Raw genomic sequence first — 18,914 nt, forward strand, 5'->3', positions numbered from 1 at the left:
TGAATGAGTTATACTTTAATTGAAGGTTGTGGATCAGCTAATGCACCTGAGGTGACTGCATCTGCACTATGCACCAGAAGTTTAAAAACAAACTCAAATATTACAACGAGCCACTAGACAGGACTGCCCTGGTCGCAGAGTTCCATTTGTCTTGATAATGGAGCGTTTTACAGTAATGATGCTGGAATGTCCAAGAATAGAGGTTGCTTGGTTTGGTGAGATAGAACATAACGTTAGCTTATTTGATGATGACCTACTGCCCATTATGGAGCTGGAAACCTTAATGCCAGCACTCTGGAAGACCATCAAATCCATCCAGCCTCAAAGTTAACAAAGGAAAGTTGGAGATCGTGAACATATTAATCCTTCTGGATAATGCAGAGTCCCTCAGAAGGAGAATCTCCTCAGATGGATGAGGTCCTCTATACAATACACTGTCATACTAACAAAACCATAAGGGGACAGAGGGAAGCAGACTGACCATTCTTGAAGCTGCTGACTGTGACAGACCTGGCAAAGTGCAGTTCTTACTCCATCTCCTGGATCGGCCACATTATCATAATAAAAATGAATATGTTGCCATTTTGATCTGTTTAAGGAATTGCAGACTCTCTTCAGACTATGGATCAAGAGATAACAGGTTTTTCAGCTCATATGAGCTGAAAAGCGGGATTGAGTGAACAAGAAGATCCTCGTGGCACCCATATCTGAATGGCGACTGGTTTGTATAACCACTATTAAATACTACCAAGCCACCACGTTCCCACTTTAGAGCAATTAGCACAGGACTAAGAAAAAAACTTTTTTTTGTGGAGAGGGCCTGGCTTTGGAAACATGAGAGGTCACAAAACTTTTATCTGTCTGCGGTCACACTAGAACCGCCTCACAAAACAAGGGAGACTATCTTCACATCACCCTATGCACCCTACATTAACTTTGAACCCACCTCTTGCAGTCAATGGGGAGAGAGGTCCTTTAGTACACGGAGGAAGGGGGGCTGTTTCATGCTGAGCAACATGTTTCTGGTGGGCAGATAAAAATGTTTAGGGAAGAGGAGGCTTACCGACTCTAGTACTTGCAGTTGAGTCACTTGGTGGTAAACCTTTCTAACATGAAGATGCTATCGTACCCCTAACTAAACTTGAAAAGCTAATGGCTACTTTACATGGGACACAGTCTGATCTCAATTGTACTGCATATTATTCTACTATAGTAAGTGTGTACATCCAAAGATGAATGTGTTTTTAGTAAAATCCCAATGAACGCTGCCTGTAATTGTACATTTATAGCATCACAACGTTTATGTATTGCATGTAATTTCCATTTTCTGCAGCTTATCACAAATGTATTTAAATTTCATAAAAGAGAAGTGCTTCTAAAGAAAATCAATTCAATGGTTCACACACTTCACAAATATGTTTGTCTCTGGCTTATGTTTTATTTGTTATCTTAATTTTTCATATTTTTATCATCACAAAGTGGTTTCTTGTCCTACATCTCATTGGTAATGAATCAAGTGCTGTCCTTTTTCTCATTGGTGATAAATCAAATACATTTTATCATCACAAATGCATTTTTGGCTGTATTTCTCCTTGGTAATGAATTAAGTACTGATGTAATTTTCCTTGGTAATATATAAAATACAGCCAACAGACATTTTGCCCCCCTAAGTGGCTTGTGGACTGGGGGGCTTTCTCAAAGCTGAAATCAACAAAGTATGTATTTGAAGGCTTACTTGATAATATTAAAAACCTTAGTGTGAAGTGTCACACACTGTAGGTAAGAAGCCAGCAAGCTGTGAAGGTTTCATACTCGTGTTCCTTATTACTCATCCTTGTGTGAGGGTGAAATAGTGCTAATTAAGTTTGCATGAACACGCCCATTCAATTACTGATGTATGGATAAATGCTATAGGAATCCCCTATTTGTGAGAGCACTAGCATGCTGACTAAGTTAAGATTTTGCATACAGGAACCCTAGAACATGAAAGTACTTGTGCTCATTATTTAAAGTAATGCTTTTAATTGTCCTGTGGTGATCTAAGAGAATGAGTATAACATACGTTTTTAATGCAAAATAAGTTTAATTTACTTAAGACAATTACTTACACTAAATACAAGATGCCTTATCCTGATAATATATCAGTTTTAGAAACTGTAAAATGGATTAGATAGTATTATACACAAATCATGATTAGTGCTTCGTATTTAGGTCTCCATGGTTAGAATTCCCATCAGACTAGTGACTCATACTGAAATGTAATCTTCAATGGGTTTTACTTTTAGAGCCAGCAGAAAAGTTTCCCAGAGTAGCTATCATCCAAAATTGTTTACAAAGAGTTTTTTTTTCTTTCTTTCTTTAAGTTCACTATTGAAGATGGCTGGACTTTAATCTTTTATCAAAATGCCCTCTTTAGCACCAGTTTCTGTGGTCCATGTTCTGTGTATTTTTCATGTAAGTCGTCCTTCGCAGGCACCATTTTGTAATATGGAGGCGCAGCCCTTTGTTGATGGCAATCATTTGTGAGCACACAAAAGGGCAGGAGCCAGCTTTTAACGGCAAAAACACATTTGTGTCATACTTAGTACATATTTTGTTAACCATAGATGTGCTAAATTAGCGCTATATAATTTATGGAAATAACATACTGAGGTGCATTTACCAAACAGAAGTCTATATGGGGCATTCTTGGGAGAATACAGAAGTGTAGTCCTTCACTGGTGTCATGTAAATGCCCAAAATGACAGGCACTATCTCAGAACCGCAAGAAGTGTCAAGTTTTAGGTATTTGGTAGAAATTGCTAGAACTTTCCTAATCAAAATGGAGAACCTCATCTTTGAATGGAGGGCAATTTAAGAAGTATAATACAAGGTATGTTTGGAACTTACTAGAATTGGCTACCTCTTCTCTTACATTTAGGAATATAGAATTGGCTACATAGTTTTACTGTGGTATGATAAGACTGCATATTGTCTTAGCCTACAGACTACTACATTCAAATGTATGTTTTAAAGTGATATTGTTTTACGATGTGCCTAGCGTCGGTTGTGTTCGTTGGGAGGCGTTATTGGTGAGAACACATATTTATAGTATCTAGTCATTACTGGTCTGTATGTGATTAATGTTGCAACACGTTTTAACCTACACAGTTTTTGCATAGATCAAGTGAGAGCTGCATGTGGTCTTTACCATACACAGTGCTAATGCAAAGTACATAATTAATAGGAAGTATTAAATGTGTGATTAATTGTTCGGAAAATGACATTCATTATGAATATGTGCTTGTAGGCTAATAGTATTAAATAGTCATATTTAATAAGTAATTGATTACTGGTCTGTGCATCATCCACATATTTTTGTTTCAGTAATTGTGTCTTTAGCAATCAAAGCATAACAGATTATCCTACAGAAGTCATAGGATACAGATAATACCTCCTTATGGGTAAGGTGTTGCCATGTACAGGTCAAGTATAATTTGCTCATTGGTCATGTCCACGCAGAGCTTCAAGAAATCAAATTCCAGCCTTCAGTATAGGATGCCACCTGAGGACAACTGGAGGTACAAACTATCTCATGATCTTTTCAGGATGATTCCACGTCTATAGGATTCCTCCTTTGAGACTATATTTTGTCTTAAAGTAGTCAATTGTGTAATACAACATTATTGTTGAGTCCCTGCTTGACTGCGCCAAATTTTTTTATTCGTTCACTACCTCCCTTCAGGAGTGACAGTTCCTGGTCGCATCCTCTTGGATTTTTCTTTTCACTCTCAATTCCATGAAAAGTGAATGTTCGTTGGTGCAAATGATTTTTTTTTTAAACAGTGTTCAACTAATGGCAATTTTTGTATGATTTCTGGATGTTCTGGTAATGTTTTTGGATCCTGTGTTCAAGCGGTCTGATGGTACTGCTGATGTGGTATTTGTTGCATGGACATACAATACTGTACACCACAGGTGCTGTCACAATGAACCAATTTCTTTGATCTGTTGTTCGTGGCCATTTATTATACATTCAGTGATTTTGCTCTTACTGAGTTTGGAGACCGAGAAATTTCTACATGGGAAGAACCCTTTAGGTTTGTCCAAAAAGATGCTTGTTTTCCTTCTCTTGTCACTGACGAATGAACAACAGATTTTGCCTCAAGTTAGGTGCTTTTTTTAAACTTATCTGGGGATATGGTCGAATTCTCTCTTGTAATTGTGGGTTGTGAGTTAGTAATGACCAGTGTTTAAGCAGGATGTCAATTACGCAGGAATCTGTGTATATGAATGACTCATTTTTTTCGATGTACTGGGTGAAGTCCACAAACTCAATCTCTTCTTTGGAAATGGAAGATCTTACTGTTACTCCCATCTGATTACTGTATAATTCCGTAATGTATTTCTTAAGTGTAGCTTGTGACTGACAGGAAGACAAGGCATCTTTACCTAGTGTAAGCAAATTACCCTTATTTTGCAATAAAAACAAATATTATGGTTATGCTCAACCCCCCCCTAGGATCACCAAAGCAATACTTGGAATAGAGAGCAAAAGGACCTTCATCTTCTAAGGTAATTCTATATCGAAAAGTAACTTAGCATGACAGTGCTCTCACAAATCATAGAAGTTCCTTAACATTTATCCATATATCAGTAATAAAGGGGCATGTGCATGGTGGTGTGTGGCCTGACGCTGATGGAGGTAGTCGCAGCTTGAAGAGCTCCCAGTGGTGCCCCGGCTATCATTTGCTATCCTACTGCAATCATGATCCCCTGTCCACCTGGAGGAAGAGAAATTTAAAAAAGTGTCACACAGGGAGAAAGCTGCAAGAGCGAGCTGAAGGTGCAGGGAGTGGCTTTAAATGGATTAAAGAGGCCCGAGGTGGCTTCAATATTATGCTGCCTCAATATTCCCTGCTCACACATTTAATTGCAACATCCGCATGTTTCAGAGGAAAGCTTTGGGCACCAGCACGTTTTTTTAAAGTTTTTTTTTTAAAACAAATTGAGGACTTGTGTCTGCCCATCCAGGGGAAAGGTGTGAATCTTAGAGAGAGGTAGCTGCGTGGCTTTGCCCGCAAGATGGCAGCCCTTACGCTGCTTGTGGCTTCACACTTGCAGAAGCGGCGCCTGGTGATCAGGAGGCGAATTGGACACCTGGCAGCCTTACCTGGAAAGAGTTACTGAGGTGGCAAGTGCTGGATCCGCTGCTGCTGGGAGATGCAGTGGCAATTGGCGGCGACCTATTCCCAAGAACCCCACCCCCAAATCCCTCCACACATCCGAGAAGAACAAGACAGTGAGGACTGGTGGAATGTCAATGGCAGGGGCCAGAGATGCTGGAGTGGTGCCCTGGTGGGGGGATGTGGGCTGAGGACTTAATTCTCCCTGGGAAAATCTGGGTACCTAACATAAGCAGGAGTAAGACGGGACAATGCTGTGGGCTGTGCTGTTTTGGGCCGATATGACTCAACTGAGTGCGCTTCTACTGCAGGTATCTGCCATGTGAAACAGGTCATAGCATCTTGCTGCCTGTTGGTTCCAGCTGAGGCCCTTGCCTACTGGACTGACCAGTGACAGTGCTTTGGAGGCTGCTACATCTTCTGCGAGACCATATTGTGGAGGACCAGTGGGCATCAGGAGGCGCACTGTTTCTTTGACAGTACCCCTGAAGGGAATAATAAACTGCAAATGTGATGTCCCCAAGGGAGGGCACAACAGTCCTGTTCATCCTGGCCTTTCCTGCGTCGGCCATGGGCAGGCACTCCGGACTCTGAACTTTGAATGAGTCTCCAAGAGTTTGGAGACTCCCTTCCACAATGATGCAGCGGACAGAGACCATCATGCCCTTGGTCATTGGAGTCTCGACCACCCTGGACACTATCCTTCTGGCAATCAAGGACACAAGTCTTTGGAACAAAAGATGGAGGCAGTGGTTTTTGAACTACTGTGCGATAATCTAAGTTAACATGGCGGTTTGGGTCTAGACAAATTAACAAGTGTTGGGGAAAATCTTGCAGAATTTGAAACGCTGAAGGAGAAGCTGGCTTCTTTGGACCTGCAAACAAAGGTGTTGGAGCACCGCGCTGAGGATGCAACAAACAGGGCCTGGAGAAATAATATGCATGTGGTCAGCTTACCTGAGCGACCTGAAGGAAGCAATATGATGTTATTTCTGGAGACACGGTTAAAGGACTGGAGCGGCTCCACACACTGGTGTGGCCAGGCTACTGCACTATTAGAACTGGGACCACATGTTACACCAGGCACCTGTCCGCAGCGAACTGTTGTTGGACAATCAAAGAATAATGGTGTTTCCTGATTTTACTAGAGATGTTCAGAAACAGTGAGTTGTTCGGTGAGGCCAGGAAACACCTCTGTCAAACTGGTCTCCAGTAGGCTATGTTGTTCCCTGCAAAACCCTGCCTTTTAACAGAAGGGGGGGAGGGGGAGGTCACATTTTTCTCATCTCCTCAGGAAGTGAGAGACTGGATTGATATCAAACCGCAGGACAGGGGTCCCCACTGAATGGCAATCTGGCATAGAGTGGTAGGCATCGCTACTCGAGAAACAGGTCAGCATGGAGTCAGAACGCATCAACGTGCGCACAGGCTCATCGGAATACGGTGGCAGCCTACGTGACTGAAACCAGAGCACGGCCCTCTTTCAATTCTGCAGACCCAGACCAGCAGGATACAGACTCTGACCGTGCTTCAAGTTCCACTATAGACAAAGTCTTAGAATTGCCACAGGTTAGCGGATGAAATTATCTGACTGTTGTTGGCTGCAGCTGCTGTGTGTGGGGGGCTGAGGGGCCTGGTATTAGCCTTGGGCATGTGGACTACAGTGGGGCTTTTGTCTCTTGCTGCTTGTATCGGGAATGAGTCTAAGGGGGATGGGCTATCAGTGGTAATTTTGTTCAGGTGGCTTGTGGTGCTGGGGGGGGGGGGGGGTTGGGGCCATGGAGGTCTGCTGCACGTGATGTTGAAATTGCTACCAGGATCGGTGAAGTGGTGCATTTTAAGATAATAACCTAGCATGTTAAGGGTTTCAGTAATATGTCTTAACTCTATACGGTGCCGTCTTGAATTAAAAGAAGAGGGATACACATTGCCCTCCTTCAGGAAACCAACTTAACTGACCTAAACCCTGAGCAGCAGTCATCTTGTACTGCTTTCTCTGCCTTTGCGAGGGGAGTTCTTGTTTAGGCATGCCCAGAGGTCCCCTTCAAGGTCCTGGGTGAGGTGAAAGGTAATGCTGGACAATATGTGGTGATTAATGATCGGATGAGGGGTGGAGGGTTGTCACCTTTGTTAACATTTACACTCCCAATTTGGATCTTTTTTTGATGAACTGTTGAATGTTCTTGCTGTGTTGCTGAGGGAGATTTTAACTGTGGCAGATCCAGTGCTCAATAGGTCCAAACTGCCACTGCACAATTCCTCAGTTTTGCAGATGCACAGAAATGTAGAGCGTGGCAGGAGCACTCGGGACTCTTGCACACATGAAGGGTTGCGCACCCCGATGACAGGTATTATTCTCTTTATTCTGGTCTCCATGAGCTACATTTCCATCTTGACACCTTCCTGTGCACTCCTGATGTACATATATAAATTGCAAGTGGGAAATATTTGTCCAGAACTGCGTCCTATCACAATCCCCTTGTGTTGTCCATGGCACAGACTACAACACGTTCCTGTATACCCACCTGGAGACCAGAGGTGGAGTCGTTGACCAGACCTTCCTGCAGAATACTGAAGAAGGGTTAGGCATTATTTTGCAGAAAATACACAAGTTGCATCCTCACCGCTAGCAGAACGGTATATGTTGAAAACAGTAATCAGAGGTCAGTGCTTGGAGGAGATGGTGCAAGAAGCAGAGACACAGGAGAAGACCCTTAGGGAAATTGAGAAGCCACAAACCGAGAACTGTGTGCTTCATCAATCCAAGCTTGATTCCAAAGATATTAGTTGAGCACAGAGAAACTCTGATGTATTGATTATTAGGAGCATATAACCAGGACATATGCTGATTGACGGAAGTCAGGTACATTGTTGGCTTGGCTGGCTAATCCCTCTTAGAAAGAGTCTCATATCTAAACTCGAAGTGGATTCAAGGAGGAGTGACATTAACAAGCAGTTTTGACAATATTATACTGACCTGTATGCTGGGGTCCTCAGAGATGGACAGCAGGGAGTTCTGGACCTTTGATAATTTGCAGTTGTCCTCCATGACCTTGAAGGAGGCAGAGGCCTTGGGTTTTTGCTATCACTGTACAGGAAATTAGGCCACTGATAAAGGCGATGACCAGATGGAGGGTCCCAAGCTCAGATGGGCTGCCTGTTGAGTTTAGTTCCTTGCTGCAGTTCGAGGGGGACATTGGTTAAGACTGGACACCCCACTATGACATGAAGGCTGAATGTCAACTATAAAATCCTGACTTGGGTGCTCGCAACCCACTTACTGCCACATATGACTAAACTGAGCCATAGAGACCAGGCAGGCTTTATATTTGGCAGACACACCCACTCAATATTCATACACTGCTGTACATACTGCAGGATGGGTTATGTACAGAGGACGACAGTATAGCTATGGCACTGGACAATGAGAAGACAGTGAAGGTATATCTTTATGCAGTGATGGGGGCAATAAATCTGGGGAGGGGCTTTGTGGCTTGGACTAAACTATTGTACTCGGATGCCACAGCACAGGTTAAAACCGGGAGGATAATCCCTGCTACATATGCGACGGGTCAGGGACCCGGCAGGGGCGTCTGCCGTGATCACTATTTGTGCTGGCAATGGAACACCTTGCTTATTAAGTCACAAATGGGCTAGATTTCGACTGCATGCTGTACCATGGGACATGGCATCATATTGATTTGTAGGCAGACAAGTTGCTCTTTTAAAACAAGAACAAAAAAAACAAAACAACACTTAACTGACTTGGTGAAGGCGACTCACTTGTTGGGATAGCTCAGGGGACATGTGGAACTCCATATCAATTGCTAAAACACCAGTCTGTTTCTGGTGCGGATGCAAGGGGCCCGGCCCCTGCTTCTGGTGGAACTCCAGAGGGTGCCAGTCTCTACAAAATATTTGGGGAGAGGGAGAGGGGTACATACCATGTACACCGGGACCTTCTGGAGGGAAATATAGGGACAGCAGTGGCTGCATTGAAAGTGGGGGCTAGGTTTTGGAAAACACTGCCACTGATGGTGGCGGGGTGCATTGCAGTTGCTAAAATGGTGGCCCTGCCAAGGCGGTTATATTATTTTGCTGCACTGCCGGTGACTGTCCTCAGAAGTAACTTCAATCAATCAATCAATCTTTTGTAAAGCACGCTACACACCCGCTAGGGTCTCAAGGCGCGGGGGGATTGGTGGAATATTGCTACTGCTCGAATAACCAAGACTTGAGGCATTACCTGAAGGTCAGGAGGTCCTGGGTCTGTCGTAGGTGAACGAAGGAGGAGTTCCAGGTCTTGGCGGAGAGGTGGGAGAAGGATCTGCTGCCGGCTGTAGTTCGATGGATGCGAGGAACGGTGGAGAGGGCAAGGTTGGCGGAGCGGAGTTGACTGATGGGAGCGTGGAAGGTGAGTCGCTCGTTGAGGCAGAAAGGGCCTCCGTTGTGGAGGGCTTTGTGGGTGTGGATGAGGAGCTTGAAGGTGATCCGCTTGTTGACGGGAAGTCACTGTAAATCTCGGAGGTGGGCTGAGATGTGGTCGTGGCATGGGATGTTGAGGATGAAGCGTGCGGAGGCAATCTGTATTCGTTAAAGTTTCTTCTGGAGCTTGGCCGTTGTTCCCACGTACAGTGCATTGCCATAGTCCAGTCTGCTGCTGACGAGGGCGTGGGTGACCGTCCTTCTGGTTTTGGTGGGGATCCATCTGAAGATCTTGCGAAGCAAGAAGATGAGACGGCGTGGACTTGCTGGGTTATGGTGAGCAATGAGTCTAGGGTGAACCTAGGTTGCGTGCGTTGGTGGTGGGTGTTGGTGCAGTTCCTAGGGTGGCTAGCCACCAGGAGTCGGCCCATGTGGAGCGGTTGGAGTCGATGAGGAGGATCTCAGTCTTGTCCGAGCTCACTTTGAGGCGGCTCTTCTCCATCCAGTTGGCGATGGCATGCAGTCCGTCATGGCGGTTGGTTTTTGCGGTGGCGGGGTCCTTGGTGAGCGAGAAGATCAGCTGGGTGTCGTCTGCATAGGAAACTATGTTGAGATTGTAAGATCGGACAATGTTGGCGAGCGGAGCCATGTAGACGTTGAAGAGTTGGGCTGAGAGAGGATCCTTGGGGAACGCCGAAGATGGTCTTGGTGGCTTCAGACAGGAAAGAAGGGAGGCGGACTGTCTGAGTTCTACCGGAGAGGAAGGATGTGATCCAGTCCAGGGCCTTGTGGCGGATCCCAGCGTCGTAGAGGCGTGTGCGGAGAATGTGGTGACAGACGGTGTTGAAGGCGGCCAAGAGGTCTATCTTCTGAGATACTGACACCCTGCTCACTGAGTTAATATGGAAAAGGGGCCGGCGCAGGGTGGAGTTGGCTAAACTTGAGCACCCAAAGTACCCAAGCTGCATGCTAGGCAAACCGGGGAGTAGGATGAGCCTGCCATTATCCAGACGTACCAGGAACTGACCCATTGGTTGCTGGCTATTAGTTGGGTGACTCACCACTGGGGATTGCTGGAGACGGCCAAGCACTGCTGGCTCCACTGTTTGCATAAGACCAGGACCTGAGCTCCTCATCCCTCTGCAAGCACTGGCAGTACTACTCCATGCTAGCAATTGGAGGGGGTGGGCGACTGGCAACGGGTGGGTGTTGAACAGGTGTGAGACTTCTTTCGTGATGGGATGCAGTTACCATTTGAGGAGTTAAGGATTTTGATCTACCTGCAGGGCAGTTTCTACTCGATGGGGCGATTTTAGCTGCAATTAAGGAAGTGAGTGAGTGTGCGCGCGCGCGCATTGGGGTGTACAGTCCGAGTCGAGCCCCTCTGCAAGTGGGTCGCCATGTTATCTGTATTACCCAATTACATACTTACTGAAGTTATTCCTACGTTCAACGAAGTAGGTCACCTCTAGATTTATAGAGTTGGTTTTGATTTTAGCAAAACATCTTATCACTATGAAATGAAAAGCCTCTGTGAGCCGCAACTGATCAATGGAAGTGCTATCTCATTAAGTGGGCTGGATAAATATGCAGCACCCTGTTTAGTGAAGCCAAGAGAGGCAGGGGTTTCATAGAGATGGTGAGAGCACAGCAGGGATTCCTGAACCAGGTTAGAGGGCTGGACATGACTTCAGAGACTTCCCTTTGAGAGCCTGTGGTACCCCTACTGGGAGTGTTAACACAGGTTTCTTTTCAGTTTCGATTTATAGCCACAGTGCTGCTGGTTTTAAGCTCTGGATAATGGTGGTTGAGTCCGCTCCCCGTCTTAATATTACCCACATATATGTGGCAGGCTTGCCCACACACAACCTTTTGTACTCATTGATGTAGTATATGTTAGGCAACTGACTGTTTTGTGGGGGGATGTTTTTTGGGGGGGACGGGGGGTTAATCACAGTTTGAATGGTTTCCTGTGCAGTTATAGGCTGAAGGTCATGTCATTACTGATGCATACATGAATGGTACGGACTAGTCTAATGCATGAAAGTTGATTCCATTCCTACTGTCAGATGTGCCCAAACTAATATGATGCATGCCCATCCATGATGCCCTGGTTGTTTTTTTAAAAAATGCCAAATTTGTGATATTAAAAGGTTGATTATGGTCTATTACCAAGAAGAATTATGGCAGTAAATGATTAATTACCAAGGAGATTTACAGCAAGATACAATTGTGATGATACAAATATAAACAATTAAAAAATAAAACAAACCAAAGACAACTATATTAAGAGTGAGAACAGTTGTATTGAGGATTCCCTTACCATTTTCTTTAGAAGAATGTCTTATGAAAATAAGTGTGTGATTAACTGCAGAAGATGAAAATGACGTGACACACATAAAAGTTTTGATGCTGTAACTGTACAATTACAGACTGAGTCCACTGGGATCTTAAAAAAAAAAAAAAGACACAACTGAATTAAGCGGAGGAGTTGGCCAAACACTCATAGGAGTGCCATTTGTTTACCCATGACAAATTGCTAAATAGTAATATTTAAAGGTATTAAAGAGCGGGTGTAAAGAAATGGCTCCCTGTTGCAGTTGCCCCCCACTTTTTCCTGATACTGATTTGACTGAGAAGTGTGCTGGGACCCTGCGAACCAGGCCCCAGCACCTGTGTTCTTTCACCTAAAATGTACCATTGTTTCCACAATTGGCACAACCCTGGCACCTAGGCAAGTCCCTTGTGACTGGTACCCCTGGTACCAAGAGCCCTGATGCAGGGGCTGCAGCATGTCTTATGCCACCCTAGGGACCCATCACTCAGCACAGACACACTGCTTGCCAGCTTGTGTGTGCTGGTGGGGGGAAAATGACTAAGTCGACATGGCACTCCCCTCAGGGTGCCATGCCAACCTCACACTGCCTGTGGCATAGGTCAGTCACCCCTCTAGCAGGCCTTACAGCCCTAAGGCAGGGTGCACTATACCACAGGTGAGAGCATATGTGCATGAGCACTATGCCACTACAGTGTCTAAGCAAAACCTTAGACATTGTAAGTGCAGGGTAGCCATAAGAGTATATGGGCTGGGAGTCTGTCAAACACGAACTCCACAGCTCCATAATGGCTACACTGAAAACTGGGAAGGTTGGTATCAAACTTCTCAGAATAATAAACCCACACTAATGCCAGTGTTGGATTTATTAAAAAATGCACACAGAGGGCATCTTAGAGATGCCCCCTGTATTTTACCCAACTGTTCAGTGCAGGACTGACTGGTCTGTGCCAGCCTGCTGCTGAGAGACAAGTTTCTGACCCCATGCGGTGAGAGCCTTTGTGCTCTCTGAGGACAGAAACAAAGCCTGCTCTGGGTGGAGGTGCTTCACACCTCCCCCCTGCAGGAACTGTAACACCTAGCAGTGAGCTTCAAAGGCTCAAGCTTCGTGTTACAATGCCCCAGGGCACTCCAGCTAGTGGAGATGCCCGCCCCCTGGACACAGCCCCCACTTTTGGCAGCAAGTCCAGGAGAGATAATGAGAAAAACAAGGAGGAGTCACTGGCCAGTCAGGACAGCCCCTCCTGCCTTCCAAAGAAACCTGCTCCAGCGACGCTTTCCAAGGGACCAGCAACCTCTGAATCCTCTGAGGACTGCCCTGCTTCAAGAAAGACAAGAAACTCCAGAGGACAGCGGCACTGCTCCAAAAGAACTGCAACTTTGTTTCAAGGAGCAGATTTAAAGACCCCTGCAACTCCCCGCAAAAAGCGTGAGACTTGCAACACTGCACCCGGCGACCCCGACTCGACTGGTGGAGAACCAACACCTCAGGGAGGACCCTACGGCGACTCCAAGACCAAAGTTGTCCCCCCTAAGCCCCCACAGCGACGCCTGCAGAGGGAATCCTGAGGCTCCCCCTGACCGCGACTGCCTGAACTCCATTTCCCGACGGCTGGAAAAGACCCTGCACCCGCAGCCCCCAGCACCTAAAGGAACGGAACTCCTGTGCAGGAGTGACCCCCAGGAGGCCCTCTCCCTTGTCCAGGTGGTGGCTACCCCGAGGAGCCCCCCCCTTGCCTGCCTGCAACGCTGAAGAGATCCCTTGATCTCTCATTGAAAACCTGACGCGTGTTTGCACACTGCACCCGGCCGCCCCCGCGCTGCTGAGGGTGTACTTTTTGTGCTGACTTGTGTCCCCCCCGGTGCCCTACAAAACCCCCCTGGTCTGCCCTCCGAAGACACGGGTACTTACCTGCTGGCAGACCGGAATCGGGGCACCCCCTTCTCTCTGCAAGATGGAGGATTTCTAAAAGTTAGAGTCACTTCAGCTCAAGACACCTTAGGGGCTGTCCTGACTGGCCAGTGACTCCTCCTTGTTATTCTCATTATTTTCTCCGGCCTTGCCGCCAAAAGTGGGGGCCGTGGCCGGAGGGGGCGGGCAACTTCACTAACTGGAGTGTCCTGCGGTGCTGGCACAAAGGGGTGAGCCTTTGAGGCTCACCGCCAGGTGTGACAGCTCCTGTCTGGGGGAGGAGTTAGCATTTCCACCCAGTGCAGGCTTTGTTACTGGCCTCAGAGTGACAAAGGCACTCTCCCCATGGGGCCAGCAACATGTCTCGGTTGTGGCAGGCTGCTGGAACCAGTCAGCCTACACAGATAGTCGGTGAAGGTTTCAGGGGGCACCTCTAAGGTGCCCTCTGGGGTGTATTTCACAATAAAATGTACACTGGCATCAGTGTGCATTTATTGTGCTGAGAAGTTTGATACCAAACTTCCCAGTTTTCAGTGTAGCCATTATGGTGCTGTGGAGTCCGTGTTTGACAGACTCCCAAGACCATATACTCTTATGGCTACCCTGCACTTACAATGTCTAAGGTTTGGCTTAGACACTGTAGGGGCACAGTACTCATGTACTGGTGCCCTCACCTATGGTATAGTGCACCCTGCCTTAGGGCTGTCAGGCCTACTAGAGGGGTGACTTATCTATGCTGCATAGGCAGTGTGAGGTTGGCATGGCACCCTGAGGGGAGTGCCATGTCGACTTACTCGTTTTGTTCTCACCAGCACACACAAGCTGGTAAGCAGTGTGTCTGTGCTGAGTGAGGGGTCCCCGGGGTGGCATAAGATATGCTGCAGCCCTTAGAGACCTTCCCTGGCATCAGGGCCCTTGGTACCAGGGGTACCAGTTACAAGGGACTTACCTGGATGCCAGGGTGTGCCAAATGTGGAATCAAAAGTACAGGTTAGGGAAAGAACACTGGTGCTGGGGCCTGGTTAGCAGGCCTCAGCACACTTTCAATTCAAAACATAGCATCAGCAAAGGCAAAAAGTCAGGGGGTAACCATGCCAAGGAGGCACTTCCTTACACAACCCCCCCCCCCCCCCCCCCAAACGAAAGAGGATGAGACTAACCTTTCCCAAGAGAGTCTTCATTTTCTAAGTGGAAGAACCTGGAAAGGCCATCTGCATTGGCATGGGCAGTCCCAGGTCTGTTTTCCACTATAAAGTCCATTCCCTGTAGGGAGATGGACCACCTCAACAGTTTTGGATTTTCACCTTTCATTTGCATCAGCCATCTGAGAGGTCTGTGGTCAGTTTGAACTAGGAAGTGAGTACCAAAGAGGTATGGTCTCAGCTTCTTCAGGGACCAAACCACAGCAAAGGCCTCCCTCTCAATGGCACGCCAACGCTGCTCCCTGGGGAGAAACCTCCTGCTAACGAAAGCAACAGGCTGGTCAAGGCCATCATCATTTGTTTGGGACAAAACTGCCCCTATCCCATGTTCAGAGGCATCTGTTTGCACAATGAACTGCTTGGAGTAATCTGGAGCTTTTAGAACTGGTGCTGTGCACATAGCTTGTTTCAGGGTGTCAAAGGCCTGTTGGCATTCTACAGTCCAGTTTACTTTCTTGGGCATTTTCTTGGAGGTGAGTTCTGTGAGGGCTGTCACAATGGATCCATATCCCTTCACAAACCTCCTATAGTACCCAGTCAAGCCAAGGAATGCCCTGACTTGGGTCTGGGTTTTTGGAGCTGCCCAGTCCAGAATAGTCGGGATCTTAGGCTGGAGTGGCCGAACTTGGCCTCCACCTACAAGGTGTCCCAAGTAAACCACAGTTCCCTGCCCTATCTGGCATTTGGATGCCTTGATAGAGAGTCCTGCAGATTCCAGAGCCTTCAAAACCTTCTTCAGGTGGACCAGGTGATCCTACCAGTTGGAGCTAAAGACAGCAATATCATCAAGATAAGCTGCACTAAAGGACTCCAACCCAGCAAGGACTTGATTCACCAACCTTTGGAAGGTGGCAGGGGCATTCTTTAAACCAAAGGGCATAACAGTAAACTGATAATGCCCATCAGGTGTGGAGAATGCTGTTTTCTCTTTTGCTCCAGGTGCCATTTTGATTTGCCAGTACCCTGCTGTTAAGTCAAAGGTACTTAAGAATTTGGCAGCACCTAATTTGTCAATCAGCTCATCAGCTCTAGGAATGGGATGGGCATCTGTCTTGGTGACAGAATTAAGGCCTCTGTAGTCCACACAAAACCTCATCTCTCTCTTTCCTTCTTTGGTGTGAGGTTTGGGGACTAAGACCACTGGGCTAGCCCAGGGGCGGTCAGAGTACTCAATTACTCCCAATTCCAGCATCTTGTGGACTTCCACCTTGATGCTTTCCTTAACTTGATCAGACTGTCTGAAGATTTTGTTTTTGACAGGCATGCTGTCTCCTGTGTCCACATCATGGGTACACAGGTGTGTCTGACCAGGGGTTAGGGAAAAGAGCTCAGCAAACTGTTGTAGGACCTTCCTACAGTCAGCTTGCTGTTGGCCAGAGAGGGTGTCTGAATAGATCACTACATCCACTGAGCCATCTTTAGGGTCTGATGAGAGGAGATCAGGGAGAGGCTCACTCTCAGCTTCCTGGTCCTCATCTGTTACCATCAACAGATTCACATCAGCCCTGTCATGGAAGAGTTTTAGGCGGTTTACATGGATCACCCTCTTGGGGCTCCTGCTTGTGCCTAGGTCCACCAGGTAGGTGACCTGACTCTTCTTTTCCAGGATTGGGTAAGGGCCACTCGATTTGTCCTGAAGTGCCCTGGGAGCCACAGGCTCCAAAACCCATACTTTCTGCCCTGGTTGAAATTCAACCAGTGCAGCCTTTTGGTCATACCAACACTTCTGGAGCTGTTGGCTGGCCTCAAGGTTTTTGCTTGCCTTTTCCATGTACTCTGCCATCCTTGAGCGAAGGCCAAGTAGATAGTCCACTATATCTTGTTTAGGCTCATGAAGAGGTCTCTCCCAGCCTTCTTTCACAAGAGCTAGTGGTCCCCTTACAGGGTGGCCAAACAGAAGTTCAAAGGGTGAGAACCCTACTCCCTTCTGAGGCACCTCTCTGTAAGCGAAAAGCAGACATGGCAGGAGGACATCCCATCTCCTTTTGAGTTTTTCTGGGAGCCCCATGATCATGCCCTTTAATGTCTTGTTGAATCTCTCAACAAGGCCATTAGTTTGTGGATGATATGGTGTAGTGAATTTATAAGTCACTCCACATTCATTCCACATGTGTTTTAGGTATGCTGACATGAAGTTGGTACCTCTGTCAGACACCAACTCCTTAGGGAAGCCCATTCTGGTAAAGATACCAATGAGGGCCTTGGCTACTGCAGGGGCAGTAGTCGACCTAAGGGGAATAGCTTCAGGATACCTAGTAGCATGATCCACTACTACTAGGATGTACATATTTCCTGAGGCTGTGGGAGGTTCCAGTGGACCCACTATGTCCACACCCACTCTTTCAAAGGGGACCCCCACCACTGGAAGTGGAATGAGGGGGGCCTTTGGATGTCCACCTGTCTTACCACTGGCTTGACAGGTGGGACAGGAGGTGCAAAACTCCTTAACCACCTGGGACATGTTGGGCCAGTAGAAGTGGTTGACTAACCTCTCCCACGTCTTGGTTTGTCCCAAATGCCCAGCAAGGGGAATATCATGGGCTAAGGTCAGAATAAACTCTCTGAACCCCTGAGGCACTACCACTCTCCTAGTGGCACCAGGCTTGGGATCTCTTGACTCAGTGTACAGGAGTCCATCTTCCCAATAGACCCTATGTGTTCCATTTTTCTTGCCTTTGGACTCTTCCGCAGCTTGCTGCCTAAGGCCTTCAAGAGAGGGACAGGTTGCTTGTCCCTTACACAACTCCTCCCTTGAGGGTCCCCCTGGGCCCAAGAGCTCAACCTGGTAAGGTTCCAGCTCCATAGGCTCAGTTCCCTCAGAGGGCAGAACTTCTTCCTGAGAAGAGAGGCTCTCTTTTTCTTGTTGTGTTGCAGCTGGTTTCCCAGCTGACTTTCCTTTTCTCTTGGTAGGCTGGGCCTTTCTTCCAGAGTCCAGCTCTACTTTTTCACCCTGTGCCTTGCACTGTGCCCTTGTTTTGACACACACCAGTTCAGGGATACCCAGCATGGCTGCATGGGTTTTCAGTTCTACCTCAGCCCATGCTGAGGACTCCAGGTCATTTCCAAGCAAACAGTCTACTGGGATATTTGAGGAGACCACCACCTGTTGCAGGCCATTGACCCCTCCCCACTCTAAAGTTACCATAGCCATGGGATGTACTTTAGTCTGATTGTCAGCGTTGGTGACTGGATAAGTTTGTCCAGCCAGGTATTGGCCAGGGGAAACCAGTTTCTCTATCACCATAGTGACACTGGCACCTGTATCCCTCAGGCCCTCTACACTTGTCCCATTAATTAAGAGCTGCTGCCTGTATTTTTGCATGTTAGGGGGCCAGGCAGCCAGTGTGGCTAAATCCACCCCACCCTCAGAGACTAATGTAGCTTCAGTGTGACACCTGATTTGCTCTGGGCACACTGTTGATCCCACTTGGAGACTGGCCATTCCAGTTTTAGCTGGAGTGGAGTTAGAAGTGGCATCTTTCTTGGGACAGGCCTTGTCTCCAGTTTGGTGTCCAGACTGACTACAGCTACGACACCAGGCCTTTTTGGGATCACCCTTGTACCCAGAATTGTTTTGTAAAGAGGCTCTGGGCCCACCCTCCTGTGCAGGTTTTTGGGGGCCTGTAGAAGACTCTTTACTATTTTTGTTTTTGGCTGTCTCACCACCTTTCCCCTGGGGAGGTTTTGTGACCCCTTTCTTTTGGTCACCCCCTGTGGAAGTTTTGGACACCCTAGTCTTGACCCAATGGTCCGCCTTCTTTCCCAATTCTTGGGGAGAAATTGGTCCTAGGTCTACCAGATGCTGATGCAGTTTATCATTGAAACAATTACTTAATAGGTGTTCTTTCACAAATAAATTGTACAGCCCATCATAA

At 46.9% G+C, this 18,914-nt stretch overlaps 1 protein-coding gene across 6 annotated transcripts in view; it reads right to left on the reverse strand.

The window, feature by feature from the left end:
* The window catches only part of FIP1L1 (factor interacting with PAPOLA and CPSF1), a 510,903-nt gene that overhangs the window by 430,668 nt on the left and 61,321 nt on the right, over nucleotides 1-18,914 (reverse strand). The window lies entirely within an intron of this gene.

The sequence above is a fragment of the Pleurodeles waltl genome, chromosome 1_2, assembly GCF_031143425.1.
Source record: "Pleurodeles waltl isolate 20211129_DDA chromosome 1_2, aPleWal1.hap1.20221129, whole genome shotgun sequence".
Classification (NCBI taxonomy): domain Eukaryota; kingdom Metazoa; phylum Chordata; class Amphibia; order Caudata; family Salamandridae; genus Pleurodeles; species Pleurodeles waltl.